Here is a 15,741-nt window from a genome sequence, read left to right on the forward strand (position 1 = left end):
CCTGGATACTGAATGAACGAGGATAGGCAGACAATTTGGGATTTAGCCGACCAAATTGTATTCTTATCGGTTAAACCAAAATACAAAATAATGGTACAACATGACAAAATTTCATGCCGGCTGGGGCATTGCCCAGTTAAACAAGGCCCGTTGTTTTTGCCAGGGAACCAGGGCAAACAGCGAAAAGTCAGCTACTGGAACAAATCTGAAAACAAACCCCAACTTAACATCACCAGAGTTAAAGATCAGTACTATCAACATAAGAAACCTGAATGGCAAAGAAATGGAGCTAGCTGAGAAATTAGATAAGTACCAGATCGACATAATAGGGGTTGACTGAAACAAAAAAGACCAAAACTGGTGAGATTGTTCTGAGCAATAAATACAAAATGTTCAAAATATTCAGGCAATGACAATCAATCAAGGAAAAGAAGGAGTAGCCATAGTATTCAACACTAAATACGAGGCTAATCTTCTTGAATGGCAGGCAGTCTCAAATAGAGTGATGATGTGGGCAAATATCAGAATGGGGAACTGGACAATGAGACTTATGTGTGCCTATGGTTCCACAGAAGGTTCTACTAAGGTAGAAGTGGAGGAATTTTTTCAGGCTTTAGAGAAAGCAGCTGACATAATGAAAAAGGAAAAGTTGGTCCTTGTTGGGGATCTAAATAGCAGAGTAGAAATGATTGTCAGACATACAAAAATATTTTGGGAAAATTTGGAGAAAAGAGCAAAGCTAATAATAATTAGCTTTGCTTGTTGGATTTCTGCTCAGGACATGGACTGGTTATTACTAACACCATGTTCCAACATAAAAATGTGCACAAATTCACATGGAGAAAAGAGGCAAGAAATAAGAAAAGTCTCATTGACTATGTTATTGTTGATAGTGATGTTTTTTCCCTGGTGCAGGACACCAGAGTGTACAGAGGATTTGAAATTGGAAGTGATCACTATTTAGTCTAGAGCAAGATAAAACTGAATTTCATATCGAAATGAATAACATGTAAGAAAGTTTTAAAGAGAATAAAAGTTGAGCAGCTCTCAGATGTGAACTGTAGACTAAAATACACAAAGAATATTGAAGAAAAAAATGAAAGAGTTTGAGAACAGGAACCAAACCTTGGAGATTCAGTGGCAAGTCTTGAAGGAAACTCTGATTGATTCAGCCAGAGAGGCATGTGGTCAGATTGTCTGCAAGGATAGAAAAATCAGAACTCCATGGTGGACACAGGAAGTCAAAGAGGCAGTGAAGGAAAAGAAGAAAGCATATCAAAAGTTCCTGGAAAATAAGTCAGCATGTGCTCTTAGAGAATACAGAGACAAATAAAAGAAAGCTAAACAGTGTGTAAAACTGGCTAAACAAAAGTCATGGGAGGACTTTGGCAAGAACATAGAAAATAAATATTAAGAAGGTGGCAAAATATTCTGGAGGATGTTGAAGAAGCTTAGAAATGGAAGAAAGAGTGCTGTAAAAGGACTTAGAGATGATAAAGGTGACATGAAAACGGGAGAAAAAGATATCTTTGAAGTATGGAGTAATTACTACGAAAAATTGCTAAATGAAACAAGCAGTGATAGCACAGTGGTAAAAAAACACTCAACAGGCATCCAGTCAGGAATACATATCCATCCTTGAAGTAGAAAAAGCTATCAAAGGCTTGAAATGTGGAAAGGCAACAAGAGTAGAAGACTGATTTGGAGGAAAATTGTACATAGGAAGTTAGTAATGATGTAAATTTTTCATGTAGTACTATCATATCCTGTATACCCCTTGAGGGTATATGGCAGGAATTTGATGATGATGATGATGAAATCATTAGATATCACAAAAAAATTCTTGACGTCATACAGAAGCAAAAATAATTTTTTATAAGTTAACCACCAAGCCCATAACTTTGCTCTAAATATTGGGTTAAATGCTGATTTCCCATCTAACGACAGCACACGAGCTCGACATGTAAAAACTCAATTCGATTATGAATGTCCTGACAAATCAATTACTAATTTTGAGCAACAGTTTCAAATTAATTTTTTTAACGTAATTCTTGATTCTGAAATAACATCGATTATTGAGAGATTTGAACAGCTAAATAAATATAATCAATTTTTGGGTTTCTCTTTAACATTGGTAACTTAAAATTTGATAATGATAGTTAAAAAAGCTTGTTTAGACTTAGAAATTGTTATGTCTGATGGTGATTGATCAAAAAGATATTTCAACAATAGATTTATTACATGAATTAAAAATATTGTCCCAGAGGATATCAAATATTTATTCTCCCAAAGAAGTATTAAATGATATTTATGCAAATAACTGCATAAGTCTTTTTCCTAATGTGTGCGCATCACTATGAATTCTTTTAACAATCCCAACTACAGCTGCAAGTGTAGAGCATAGTTTTTCTAAATTAAGACTTATTAAAAATTATTTAAGGTCCATAATGTCCCAAGAGAGATTAGATGGCTTAGCCACTTTATCTTGAAAATGACATAGCCGAGACATTAGATCTAGAAGAAGTAGTAAAGTGTTTTGCCAAAATTAAGACTAGAAAGGTTTATTTTTTTAAAAAAATTAAAATTGTTAATTCTTAATTTTGATTTTTTCATATTTAATGTGATTTATATAATATTTATAAATTGTGTTAAAATTATGTACTCATTATTAATAAACCCAAAATTATTTCATTTATTTATTATTATTATTTATTTATTCACTCTTATATATACAATTTTTATATATACATATACAATTTTGACCGAAAGGCGGAAAAAAAAAATCTTGCCCACACTCAAAAATTTGCTCGGGTCAGTGCTGAATAAGATGATGATGATGTTAAGACATGAGATGCTATGCCTTTTCTACACATCTTGTTTGCAACATGCTTAACATGAAAAACACAAGCAGTTCCTGGTTAATATACAGTTCTACTTCAACCTTGATGAATCAAGTTTTCATCCTCCTTTTTCATTCTTCCATGTACTGCTGTCACCATACCTCACAATGTTTTCCCCAAAGAATATACAACCTTTAGCTCAAGAAACACATCAACAGGCTGCTTTCTTCATTATTTGTTCCCCCACCCCTCTATCTCAGACACACACACACACCACCACCCTTAACCTTGATTGACATTAAAAAGCATACAACAGTTCAATTTAAGAATGTAATCAACAAGAGTGTGAGGACTAGATTTTTTGGTTGGAGTGGTAAACAAGTGAATCGAGTTGCTTGAGTGAGTTGTGAGTGCTTCATCTGTCAATCAGTTCAAGGAGAAGAAGTCTTCGGACTCCACAGAGGTGTCCATATAATAATGATAATAATAAACTTTAATAAAATTACTGAATGACTGTTTGGCCAAAACTAGAAATTTTAGTACCAACCTATTTTTCAGGAGTATATTCCTGATCCTGGTTCTATAATATCAAGTTAACACAGGCTTGCCAAGATAGAAAAAACCACAACCAAACCACTTGCTTCACTCCATCATGGTTAAGTGTCTTAAAATCAGTTTTAAACAGATCCATGGTTGATTCACATATTAATTTTATGGTCATAAATATGGCAGACATTAATTTTAAATTACTAGGTACTGTCCTTAAAAATAATGTAACTCTGGGGAAATAAATAAAATGCTTTATTTGATGTACACGTATTGATTTTTTTAAACATTTTGTTTTGATTATTTTAAAGGTTTAACTGCTTAACTCTTCTCTCAAATAATTTTTCTTCTGGAACTGAATTTTTCCAGAGATCATGATAGTGATTTATTAATCACATACTCTTTAATATTATACATACATACTCTAGAAAAAGGATGGAACAGAAAGCTAAATGATTGTAATAATGAACAAAAACTGTTGCAGACGCTAGAAAGCAAATATTATTAAGGGAAAAGAGTGAGAGAAAAGTAGGTTCGTGCTTCACAAACTGCATGAACCAGCTTTAATATAATGATCGTTAGCTATGAGGTCGTGACCAGCTGTAGAATGTACTATTATATAAATCACGTTATGGATTGATTGCAAGAGCATAGAAAAAAAAAAAAAAGTGTAAGACGTCAATTTTTCGAAAGTAATACAATCGCTCACTTTACTGTTTTAAAAAAGATCTTTTGTCAAACCGCACTCGATCGTTCCGAAACTTAAGAAGCACAAAAGATTACTGTTCTTCGCGGTCACTGACTGCAAGACGTTAGTAAAACGTCCACTCATACCCTTAGCGGGCCCCATTCGGAAATAAAGATTACGATGAACGATACCGACGCAGCCATTAGCGCTCAAAGATCTACAATACAAAGGAAGTTAAGGACAAATGACTGACTGAAAATATTATCTGTGATGAATTAAAGTAATGTTGCTGAAACAAATTTCATTACTATTCTTTTTACATCAGTGCTATTGTATTTTGCAGAATATTTATGCCTTTGCCATGTGCATATACGACTGTATCTTAACAAAATAAAAGTAATAAATAATAGAGTTTGCATAAATAATTTTGCAAACGCTAATCTGTGAAACAAGAAATTATCAGTTCAGTTACATATACAATATTTTGTTATAAATTAATCTTCTTTAATAAAAGTTATTACTACTACTATTACTCTACATTCTCTATAAATAATTTTGAAAACGCTAATCTGTGAAGTAAGAAATTATCAGTTGCATATAATATTTTGTTTGTTATAAATTAATCTTTATTTCCTACTTACGTGTTAGGCTAGCCTGTCACAGTCCAAGTAACTTGGCTTCACAGAAATTTATGCTATGACGGAATGGTTAATATCTGCATGTCTGTCAACTGCGTGTATTCTCTGCCGAGTTTGTGCGTCTTGCGGAATGAAAAACCCGGTTACTTTCTTAATCATCACTACTTTGTGATTAACGGATAAAGCTAAAACCAGTTCGATACAGGCGGATCAAAAATATAAAGTTTTCTAAAAAATAAATTGCTATGAAAGAAGTGTGGAAAATAAATGAAGATAACCTTCAAAGGAACAGAATAAGTCAGGGACTAAAATGACAAAGAATATTTAGAACGTTTGCTCTTATCAAAGTACTGGCATACGTAGAGATAGAGTATGGAAACAATAACAATAACGTTCGTGAAGAAAATTTTCGGCAGTTCTATTGAGTTTTAACGCACACACAATGAAGGAAAAGAAGCAGTAAACAGTTTTTCATGGAATGGAAGGAAATGGAAGACGATATTTTTGACTAGCTTAAAGTTGTGGTGTAGGCTGCAATTCTTAAGAGTATGGCTATGTTTTTTGATATACTTTTAATACACGATTCTTCACTCATTTTCATTTCAGTCACATTAGTCTGACTAAAAATGACTGTATATCCATTTTAAAGAGTAGCAAACAGTTCTTAATAATTTACTGGTGCTGAAGTTTTTTGTAATAGCTACTAAGTAGAGCAGAAATGAAAATAATTTACTAACTAAAATAAATATTTACATGCCAACGTTTCACCAACTCAAGCTAATATTATCTAGGCACTCGAATGTACAAAGACAAAGTGCAATTTTGACTTTAAAAAAAAAATCGTAAAAATTTGTTTTTATTGATGGTGTATTTAAAAATAAAATGCTTACTTAGTTAGTAGATTATTTTAGTTCATATTCTACGTAGCTATTTTTCCAAAACACTTCCACACAAGTGAATTCAAGAGCTACGAAAACTTGAATATTCTCAATAATGTTCCCTTTCCGAATAACTCCTCCCAATTTTACTAGCTGTAAGGTCGCTAAGTGAGTTAATTATTTATTTATTTAGTTATCACTCCCCTCCCCCCTTCTCTCCCCAATGCAAATGAAATTTGTGGTGTAAACTGAACTCGAAGGCTGGCATGCACCTTATCGTTCAACTACTAAAAATCAAACTAATAGTTGCAATGAAAACATTAAACATCAGTCGATGTCAAACGAAATTGCACACGTTCAAGTTAATCATGACCATCTCTTATCGTCAACCTTCTTAGAAACTGTTTTTTTTCATTATCTTTCAGCTAATTTTTTACAATTCTACTAAAATTAATGCTAGTTTGTTTTAATTTACTGAAGCTTGTTCCTGTTTAAACTGCGTAGTTTACTTTCTTCCTAATGCCATACTCTTACATCTTGCTGCCGTTCTCGGATGTTGCTGAGAAGATGATGTCGTTACCTTGCTACAAGAACGAAAGATACCATGCCTGTAGTGGTTCCCGGTTTATTTATTTATTTGCCCATGGTAGCAATGTAGAATTAGTATTTCAAACTTTCGTAGATGGGATTACGATAAAAAATTAATTAAAAAAAGTTTTTATAACTGTACTCCACTATTCATTTGGACTAAAGTAAATCTCTTTGCTTTTAGTGCTTAGATAGTTATTTTTCATAGCGCTGAACACTGCTTGTTTACATCACGAAGACGGATGAGACGTTATACGTCCACGTTTCTTCGTTTCTTTCATGCCAACAATCAATAACTTCAACAATGTGGCATCAATTGACACATGCCGTAATTCTTAGCAGTACAGTAACGAGGGTATGAAGTGCCTGTGGCAAGTGTGTCTAACTTGCGCCCCCTAACCCAAAAATTAAAAAAAATTTAAATGTAACAAGTTAAATTTTACTAAATGCAATATGTTAAATACTTACTATTAATCCCACCAAAATGAGTTGCAGAATCTAAAGCGGCGTATTGCCGAAATTTAAAAATACAATATAAAATAGTGGACTTTTATATATATTTAATTATTTTTATTTTTTACGTTTTGCGCCCCAAACCTAGTTACGCCCGTGGCGGGCGCCTCTTTCACCACGCCCTCGTTACGGCACTGATTCTTAGTTCTCTGGGATGACGCTTGCCACTATTTTAAAACGTTTTGCATTCAAGTCCAATATACTCCACAAATGTCAAGATCTGGTAGTAGAAAAGTTGACAACCTATTTAGTACAAACGGAGGTAAGGTTAATCGAAATTCCTTTTGTTCAATAAAGAATACAAAATCTATGAATATTTTTATGCCTACATTCCAAATAGGAGATTCCTAGACTTTTCAAATAAAGGAACATCCATTTATTTCGTTTCGAAATTTTCTAATAAAATTTTAAAAACATATGGCATGTGCAGAGTTTCTATTCATTTTTTAACAATGTAAGCCCTATCGTGATATCTTTGGGTCAGGGCCGCCCCTAGGAATTTTGTCACCCCATACAGTAGCATATTTTGCCGCCCCTTCTCCCTTATTTTTCGTATAGTCGCCCGGTACAGTAGCATATTTTGCCGCCCTTTCTTCCTTATTTTTCGTATAGTTTATGCCAACTTTGCCTCCCCAAAAAAACTTGTCGTCCCGTGCAAATGCACGTCTTGCACCGTCGGTAGAGCCGGCCCTGCTTTGGGCAGTTCAAAAACAGTCCTGGGCAGTTTACATTTCAAATTTTCCTTTTCGAATTTTTTGTCTAGTGCATACCAAAAGCTATCTTCGGCTTACTATCTTCACGAGAAATAGATCAACACGATCTGTCAGAAAGTCAGTCTGCAGAGTACAAATATATGTGACGAGTGTATTTCTCAAGCCTCCATAACTCAGGCGGTGTAGACGAAGCCCTTTAGTTAGAAAGACCTGGGTTCGATTCCCTTCCCAGACGTGAAAACTCTTTCGACTAAAGGTGAGTTAGCCAGTCTCATACAGAGGTTTTATATATATATATATATATATATATATATATATATATATATATATATATATATATATTATTTTACCCGTAAACTCGGGTTATTCGTCTCCCAGAACAGGCAAACCGGCCCCGTGAACACACGCTTCTACAGACATAGGACACACCGGAAGGCATAGGGCTTACCACCTTATTCTCGAGGTGGTCGCGGTTACGAATCGTAATAGGCCATGCCTATTACTACTAGGATCTAATATACGAAAGAGGCAATTCTCCACGAAAGGTTGGCAACTTATTAACACATTAGTACCACGATGTGTGTGAAGTTAATCAAGAATCTTAATCAGGAAATCAAAAATCTTTTTTTTTTTCTTCTTCAGATAACTCCAGGTCTCCAATTGTCACACTAGCCAATGAAAATCAAATGCGGCCAAAAGAGATCTGTGCCATAGTGAGATCTGAATTCACAGTCTTCGACTTCATCTACTCGATCATTAAAAATAAATAAATAAATAAATGGAGACTTTGTGACCGGAAGAAAGATGAAATGATGTAGCAATCTTATCTTAGATATGTGTTAAACATATTTAAAATATATTATATTTGATGCAGTGAAATAACCTTGAATGAATACAGAGGTGAGAGATAATAGATAAATACCAAAAGCTATCTCGGCCAAAATTTCGGCTTCCTATCCTCACGAGATGTAGATCAACAAGATCTGTCAGAAAGTCAGTCATTTTGCAGAGTATATACATTCAGAAGAGAATGGAACAGTGTGACACAGAACTATGGGTCACATATTAATATCAAGAAGAGTGAGAGCACATGGCTTTAAATTATAGAGAAAATGTACAAGTTAATGATGTTAAACTTAATGGAAAAGTCTTGAAAGGAATAAAAGCTCCAAATATTTCATAAGCGTACCTGTACTTTATATACAGGTACTTTATATATATAGCAGTGTAAGTAATCTGCTTTAGGACAGTGAGGTTCCACTGAAGTGTAAGCTTCTGATTTTGTGTTATACAACAGAGACATAGAGACAACAAAAAGAGATATAAGTAGAATACAAGCAATGGACAGGACAACGTTGTCAAAATTAAGGAAGGATAAAATAAGAAATAGGGGTATTAGAAATGTTTTGGAACCGAAATGTGTTAAAGAAATTCCTGTGCACTCCCACTTGAAGTGTTTTGGACATATAACGATATAATTTAGAATATCAAGAATGTATGAAATGAAACTTGAAAGGAAAAAGCTATGAGGAAGACCAAAGAAAAAGGCGGAGAGACCAGAGAAGATTTAGAAAAAAGAAACTTGAGCTGCAACAGCGTTCATGAAGAAAGAACATGGTAAGACAAAGGCATGCAGAGCTTTGATCTGCCTGACAGAAAAATATTTATTAGTAATACATCGGCCTATATATCTGCTGCTACTAATATATCGATAAAAAGATTGCTAACAAATAAATAAATAAAAATCCAATAAAACACAGATTGAACTAAAGCTTGAACAATAATCTACGATTAAGAAAAGATTGAGAATAATCGCTTTATTGATAAATTCACAAATGGTATTAATTTACAAGAAAAAAAAACTGATATACATTTTTACAATCCTAACACTCCCAAGTTTTGTATAGCAATCATGATAAAATGAGCACGCTTCATAAATAATGATACGTCTTGGCAGTGTAACTAATAAAAACTCGACGCCTATAGAATGAAAAAAAGTTGACGACAGTTTCTCCCTCATTCTACGAAGCGAACCGTAAGGAAAAATACAGTAATTTCGAAATCGCCGAAGCCAGCAATTGGCGCCAGTTTTTTTCCACATAACGTCATCACTACAGAGACGAAACAAAGAATGCTTGGTCAGTTAAGTATTTTATCGCACAACAAGTGGATAAGAAGCCGGAGTAAAGGAGAGGGAAGAAGAAAAAAAAATTCCATAATTGTCGATAGCCACTCTTCTTACATTCAAGAAATACATTGACGCAATCAGACACACGAACACATTCTTAGATAGCCGAGTGCCTTAAAGAAGAAGGAACGAAGGATGTATATATATCATTAGACGCCATTATATCCTTAAACAGCCACAGTCAGCTCTATCATGCGCCTCCACACCCAGCAACATATACGTGAATTACTGGACATACCAATGCTCTCGAAGAATACTTGTTCATACAGATGTTGAGGAAAACTAGATATCTGAAATGTTCATTTTTAAAACAGCTTTTTTGCTAAGATTATCAGATATGGACATTTGTCCCATCTATAAAACAATAATTTTTTTTTGCTACTAATTGGTAATTAAATATATAAGTTTCAAAATGTATAAACCCTGAAATATATATATGGTGAGAAATCTAGAGTTCCTTGTTACTGTCCGCAAGATCTCCAATGAATTAAAACTGCTCATCGCAGACTTTCTAAATTCATACATCCCATATATCAAAATGTCCAATACCATATCTTCATATATTCGGTCCAGGAACTCAATAATCAGTAAGACAATATATTCCACCTGTTCATTAACTTCTACACAAAATATCAATGCCCATACTTACCACCATTATACATTTTCCAAGGATGACTTTTTGTTCTTGTCCTCCTTTGAAAAATCCCTTCAGTACAAGTCCCAACACCTGGAGTGCAACATCTTTCTTCTCATCAGTGAATATCTCCCGCATTTTCCAGGTTAATGGAAAACACTGACCTGGAAATTACATTCACTGAAAACTCCATCCTGAGTTGGGAGTGTGCCATATTGCTTGCCCGACGACATAATTCCTAGCTCCGAAACTTACTCTCGAATGATTTTATTATGTCAAACATTTCAGTAATGATGATTCATACTTGAAAAGATGACGTTCACATATTTATTTGAATTACGGCCGAAGCAACTAAAACTACGAGGTCAGTATATTTTGCTGGCACAGTACTTCAGCTCTAAAGCCAGGATGATAAGTTAGACGCAATAACTACTTATGAAAGTCCTCCAGACCGGTGACAGAGTTTGATATGAGGAAGTGATGGAGAGGATCCAGAGGCGAGTGACCAAGATGTTGAGTAGTCCGTGGAATGCTCCCTATGGGGTTTGTGGTTTGGTTGATAGAAAAAAGGGGGTTATGATAGAAACATTTCAATTATTTAAAGGAGTTTATAGAATTGATACAGGGGAAATGTTCCAACACTTAGAGGGAGCAGAACAAGAGGTCATCGCTGGAAATTGGGTAAGAGCGTGAGGACTGGATTTTTCGCTTGGAGTGCGGTGAATGAATGGAATAGGTTGCCTGAGTCACTTGTAGGAAAAGGATATTATGTTGATAGTTTGGGTCTCTCACGATGAGTTTTAGGACTCCGTGGAGGCACCCATACAATAATAACAATATTCGTAGAGTACCAGGGTTTTTTTTTTCTCGGTGAACTAGGGTTTTTCATCCCCCATACAAGCAAAAAAAAAAAAGTACTATTTTTGGTGGTAGATAATGGATTGCGGCAAAGGGGGGTTGTGAGTGTGTTGAAGAATTAAGCAGTGCAGACGGTAGTATGGAGTGGAGCGCCTTCAACGATAAGTCCTTGGAGATCTCACGTAATAATAATATTTGCCTCGAGAGACATAATGTATAACTGTGGCTTTAGTAAAACTGTAAAGTCCCTTGGAAAAAAGGTTCATTTCATATCTGAAAAAAATTCAATTTTCAACTTTAAATCATACTCACCGGGAAGGGGAAAGAACAGCAAGAAAATTTGGTATGATGGTCCAACCTTTTTTTTTTTTTTTTTTTTTCAAGGACGAGAAGAATAGCTCAAAATTTCAGAGTGGCCCAGGCTCTACACTTTTTTCACGATTCGGTCAAGAGATTTCTACATAGCAGAAGGACGTTCATATTCAAATTCAATGTCACTCAAGTGAACTTAAAACTGTGATCTCAACTGTTCATGGAGAACCATGAAACTATCCTCAGGGTCTTAGGGGAGAGCTGGTACAAATTACGGGCATCTGCGTTCTGGAGGAGATAAAGGGAACTGGCAATGATGTTGTATCATTATAAGCCGTTTTGCCCTTGCTAGGAAGATTTTTTTTTTTTTTTCTCTCACTCTCTCTCTTCTCACCGAGGCTCGAATACCTTCTCGACGGCTCTGGATATCCTATAACTCAATGCAATGTCATCCCTGTTTTTGAAATTATGTTATTTAATTCATACTTTATAAAAATATACACGTGTAAATAAATTTTATTTTAATGCTTTGTAATTTTTTTTTCTTCGGTGGATATATATGCATATTTTTTTTTTTTTCCCAATGTCATTCACACCTTCTACTAGTGTAGATGGTGCGAAATTTTATGCATTCACGCATTTTGTGAAATGAACCCCTAATAAAGATGTCTGTGTGGTTAAAGACTGGTGTCAATCAACAGCATAATTCGAATTAATAATAATAATAATTCCGCACTGGTTAAATCAAATTTAACCAGTGCGGAACTTTTCAAACTTTTAAATTTGTCTTATCATTTCAATCGGATTATTTGATGGGGGGGGGGGACAAAATTATATAGAGAGAGTAATACGTGTACTTGTAGACATAATTCTCAGTCGAGTCGGTTTTTTTACGAACATTATCTCGGTATTTTCGCAAAAACAACGGAAATACTGAGAAAACTACTAATAATTACACTGTATTGTATGTAATCATACAATTATAAGCATGAGCTGCGCCCAATATCTATTTAGTCATAAATTCTAGTCCAATAATCATAAGACTTCTTATGGCTTAGCAGCCCAAATCGAACCTTGGCCTGTTGGATTTGTTGCCTCCGACCCTGTATGTCCAAAACTTTACTTCTCCAGTTTGAACACTGTAATATGATGTTACTATTAGTTTAAGTTTAAGACTACATGACAAATGATCTTTACCTCCATTTATAATTCCGTTTTTATTAGCAAAATCTTTTCAAATTAAAACATAGACTGCATCTTGCTATTGCCTCCATAAGTCTTGACTATAATAGGAGGTGTCTATGTATAATAATAATAATAATAAGTTCCCCCCCCTGTAAACTCGTCTTCTGAATCACGCATACAGGCAAATCGACCAAGAGAGCACACGCAATTTACAGACAAAAAATACTGTTCGTGGTGATGGTAGTAAAAGGTAAGCGTTATGTGTTGATGACGTTGTGGTAGATAGTAGTTAGAAGATCAAGTAAGAGAGATGGTGAGTTGAATATAGTAGATTAGAGTGCCCTTCCGCGATGAGTCCATGGAGGTATCATGCAATAATAAAAATATATTCCGCCCCTAGCTACAGATGGACGGCTTTTACTGACGATTCGAAAGGATGCTAACAATAATTCTTGCCTACCTTGATAGAATTTAACGAACACGTGTTTAGCATCGCTATTAAAATTTGTCTCCCCAGAACAGGCAAACCTGCCCCGTGAACACACAAGGATTTCAGCCAGAAATATTGCCTTTAATTAAGATGCAGCAAGAAGTGACGACCCGGCTGCAATAACTAGTCGTAATCCTCATTGGAGGGGGGGGGGGGGGAGAACTCAACCCGTCCTAGGATAGGACAGGATACGATCACTATTCAAGATATACAAGAATAATATTAGAAAACAAGCATTAAAAAAATACTATCTACAATCATTTTCTTGCTTATTTTATTATAAAGCAAACATTAGTTGTTACGAAGGGAATTTTAATCATTTAACCAAGCAGCCTATGCAAATCACGCAATGTTCGCATATTAAACAAACGAATAACGTTGATCGTAGCCTATATTGATATAATCCACAAATTCTGATACCTGTTACTACACCATGTAAGTAGAGTAATACATAAATAGCAGAATACGTGTTGCTCCGTTTTATAACTAGATTTAATGACAAGCTTATAATGGATGCAGCTATTCAATTAAAAAAAAAAAAAACACGGCGAAGATACTGCTCGATTCATCACAGAATATGCATTTATCTAAAGATCATAAGTTTTTCACACAACTCATTACAGAGTAATACACAAGCGTGTTTTACATATACTTTCTTTTTGCACAAATTCATTAAGGCGAGTTTACCAGTAAAATCTGTTCACTGCAAAAACGCAGCACATAGGCCACTTATGAATTTTATTTGTACTTCATTGATATTATTTAATTGCACCACTCCAATTTTTATCCCCCCCCCCCATTTTAGTGGCATTAAGTCTACTGCCCACTACTGTAGGCAGTACATAGTACTACTCACGCTTTTTATTTATTTTTTTAATAATTATATGAAAGGTTGTAAGTTGTTAATCGACAACTTACAGGAAATTTAACTGGAACTCACACTATCTTCCTACCACCTATCGCTATGATAGAAGACATCACTTTATTAAATTAACCGCTTAAAGAATTTCTTACGGTTTTGGAAATTAGGAAAGGCTGCAGTTGGGCTACTTCTAAAAAAACACCACGAACAAGCTAATAGAGGATCTGTTTTGTTCGGTTCTAAGACACGCTAGGACCTTGGCACTGTGTATGTAGCTGCGTTGACTTAGCGTTCAAAAATAAATCGACTCGATTTACTTCACGCAAAACAAGATTATTATTGAGATTTTGTATGAATATGTTTCATTCGTTTATTTTTTAAAAGTTCTCAATAATTAAAAAAAAAATTTTTTTACAGAAAGCGATGACTTTCATATTAATTTTTTTGAGTTATGCATAGCAATGTTTAAAATCTGCCATTTTATATTATTATTATACAAGTACAGTTATATCTTCTAAATGCACTAAAACTTCTTTTATGATTTCATGAGGGATTGGGTCTAATTCGCTAGTGGTATGAAAACTCCAATTAATCTGATATGGCAGTGATATTGAAAAACAATTTTATATAATTTTTATGACTAATCAACCCGAAGGAAATAAAATTTTCATTATTAGAAAATACAACTAGTTCCATCCTACTCTCGAGGACTTCATTTCATGCACAAAAAAAAAAAAAACCCATTTAGATGCACAATAAGCAAACATTAGAAAGGTTTTAAAATTTTGCGAAGCAAAGATGAGATGCAAAGTTTACAACTGGTGGAAACTGCATAAGTTATATATATATATATATACAGGGTGTTCGGGATAAATTTGACATATTTATAATTAATTATATTTTTCCGTAAGTTACATGTATTAACACACACTTCTCTTCATTTAAAAGTTTGGACCCTTCTTCATTCACATACAAGATGTCAGAAAGGATGGATAGCTGGAACCCACCTGAATCATGGAAGAGAATAACTTGTATCATGATGATTCGTGCCCGCCATCAAAATAAGGATATTACGACTGCTGCCCAATGCTCCCTGAATACAGTAAAAAACAATCAGGCATGAACTAGAGACTTGCAATGGTGACTACGAGGATGTAGCAAGAAGAAAGATCCCTAGCAGACGATCTGATTGCGTTCGTACAGCAGAATTCCTCGCAAATCTGCAGGAACAGGTGTTGAAGAACCCTGGCATTGGAATTCGGGCTTTGTTCGTGGAGTTGCTAACTGTAGTCAAGCCCTGGATAACAAGGGTAGCCAATGGTAGGCCGTATGTATGGCAGCAGGATTCGGCCCCTTGCCACACCTCTGGGAAAAGTCAAAAATGGTTGTCTGAAAATTTCTACGACTTCACCAGTCCAAATGTTTGGCCTCCAAACTCCCCAGACCTTAACCCCATGGATTATTTTGTATGGGGCGCAGTTGAAAAAGACACCAATCGCACTTCCAGTAATACAAAAGCCCAGTTAATGGATAAAATTAAAACAGTTTTTGCGGCCCTTCCCAGGGAGACTGTAGCATCAGCTTGTTCGAGGTTCCGAAGCAGAATTGAAGCTGTGATCGATGCTAATGGTGGTTATTTTGAGTAAATCTTGTTGATAGTATTGTAATTAACTCTGCCTGTAATGTTTTTTTGTCAATTCATTAAATTTAATAGATACAAAGAAGATTTTCTTTTTCCTTACGAAACTGTCAAATTTATCCCGAACACCCTGTATATATATATAGAGAGAGAGAGAGAGAGAGAGAGA

At 34.8% G+C, this 15,741-nt stretch overlaps 1 protein-coding gene across 1 annotated transcript in view; it reads right to left on the bottom strand.

The window, feature by feature from the left end:
* LOC150100887 (serine/threonine-protein kinase H1 homolog) overlaps positions 1 to 15,741 on the bottom strand; it is a 74,276-nt gene that overhangs the window by 32,789 nt on the left and 25,746 nt on the right. The window lies entirely within an intron of this gene.

Source organism: Typopeltis vanoorti, chromosome 12 (genome assembly GCF_054136105.1).
Source record: "Typopeltis vanoorti isolate ZY-2024b chromosome 12, IOZ_Tvanoo_1.0, whole genome shotgun sequence".
In the NCBI taxonomy this organism is placed as follows: domain Eukaryota; kingdom Metazoa; phylum Arthropoda; class Arachnida; order Uropygi; family Thelyphonidae; genus Typopeltis; species Typopeltis vanoorti.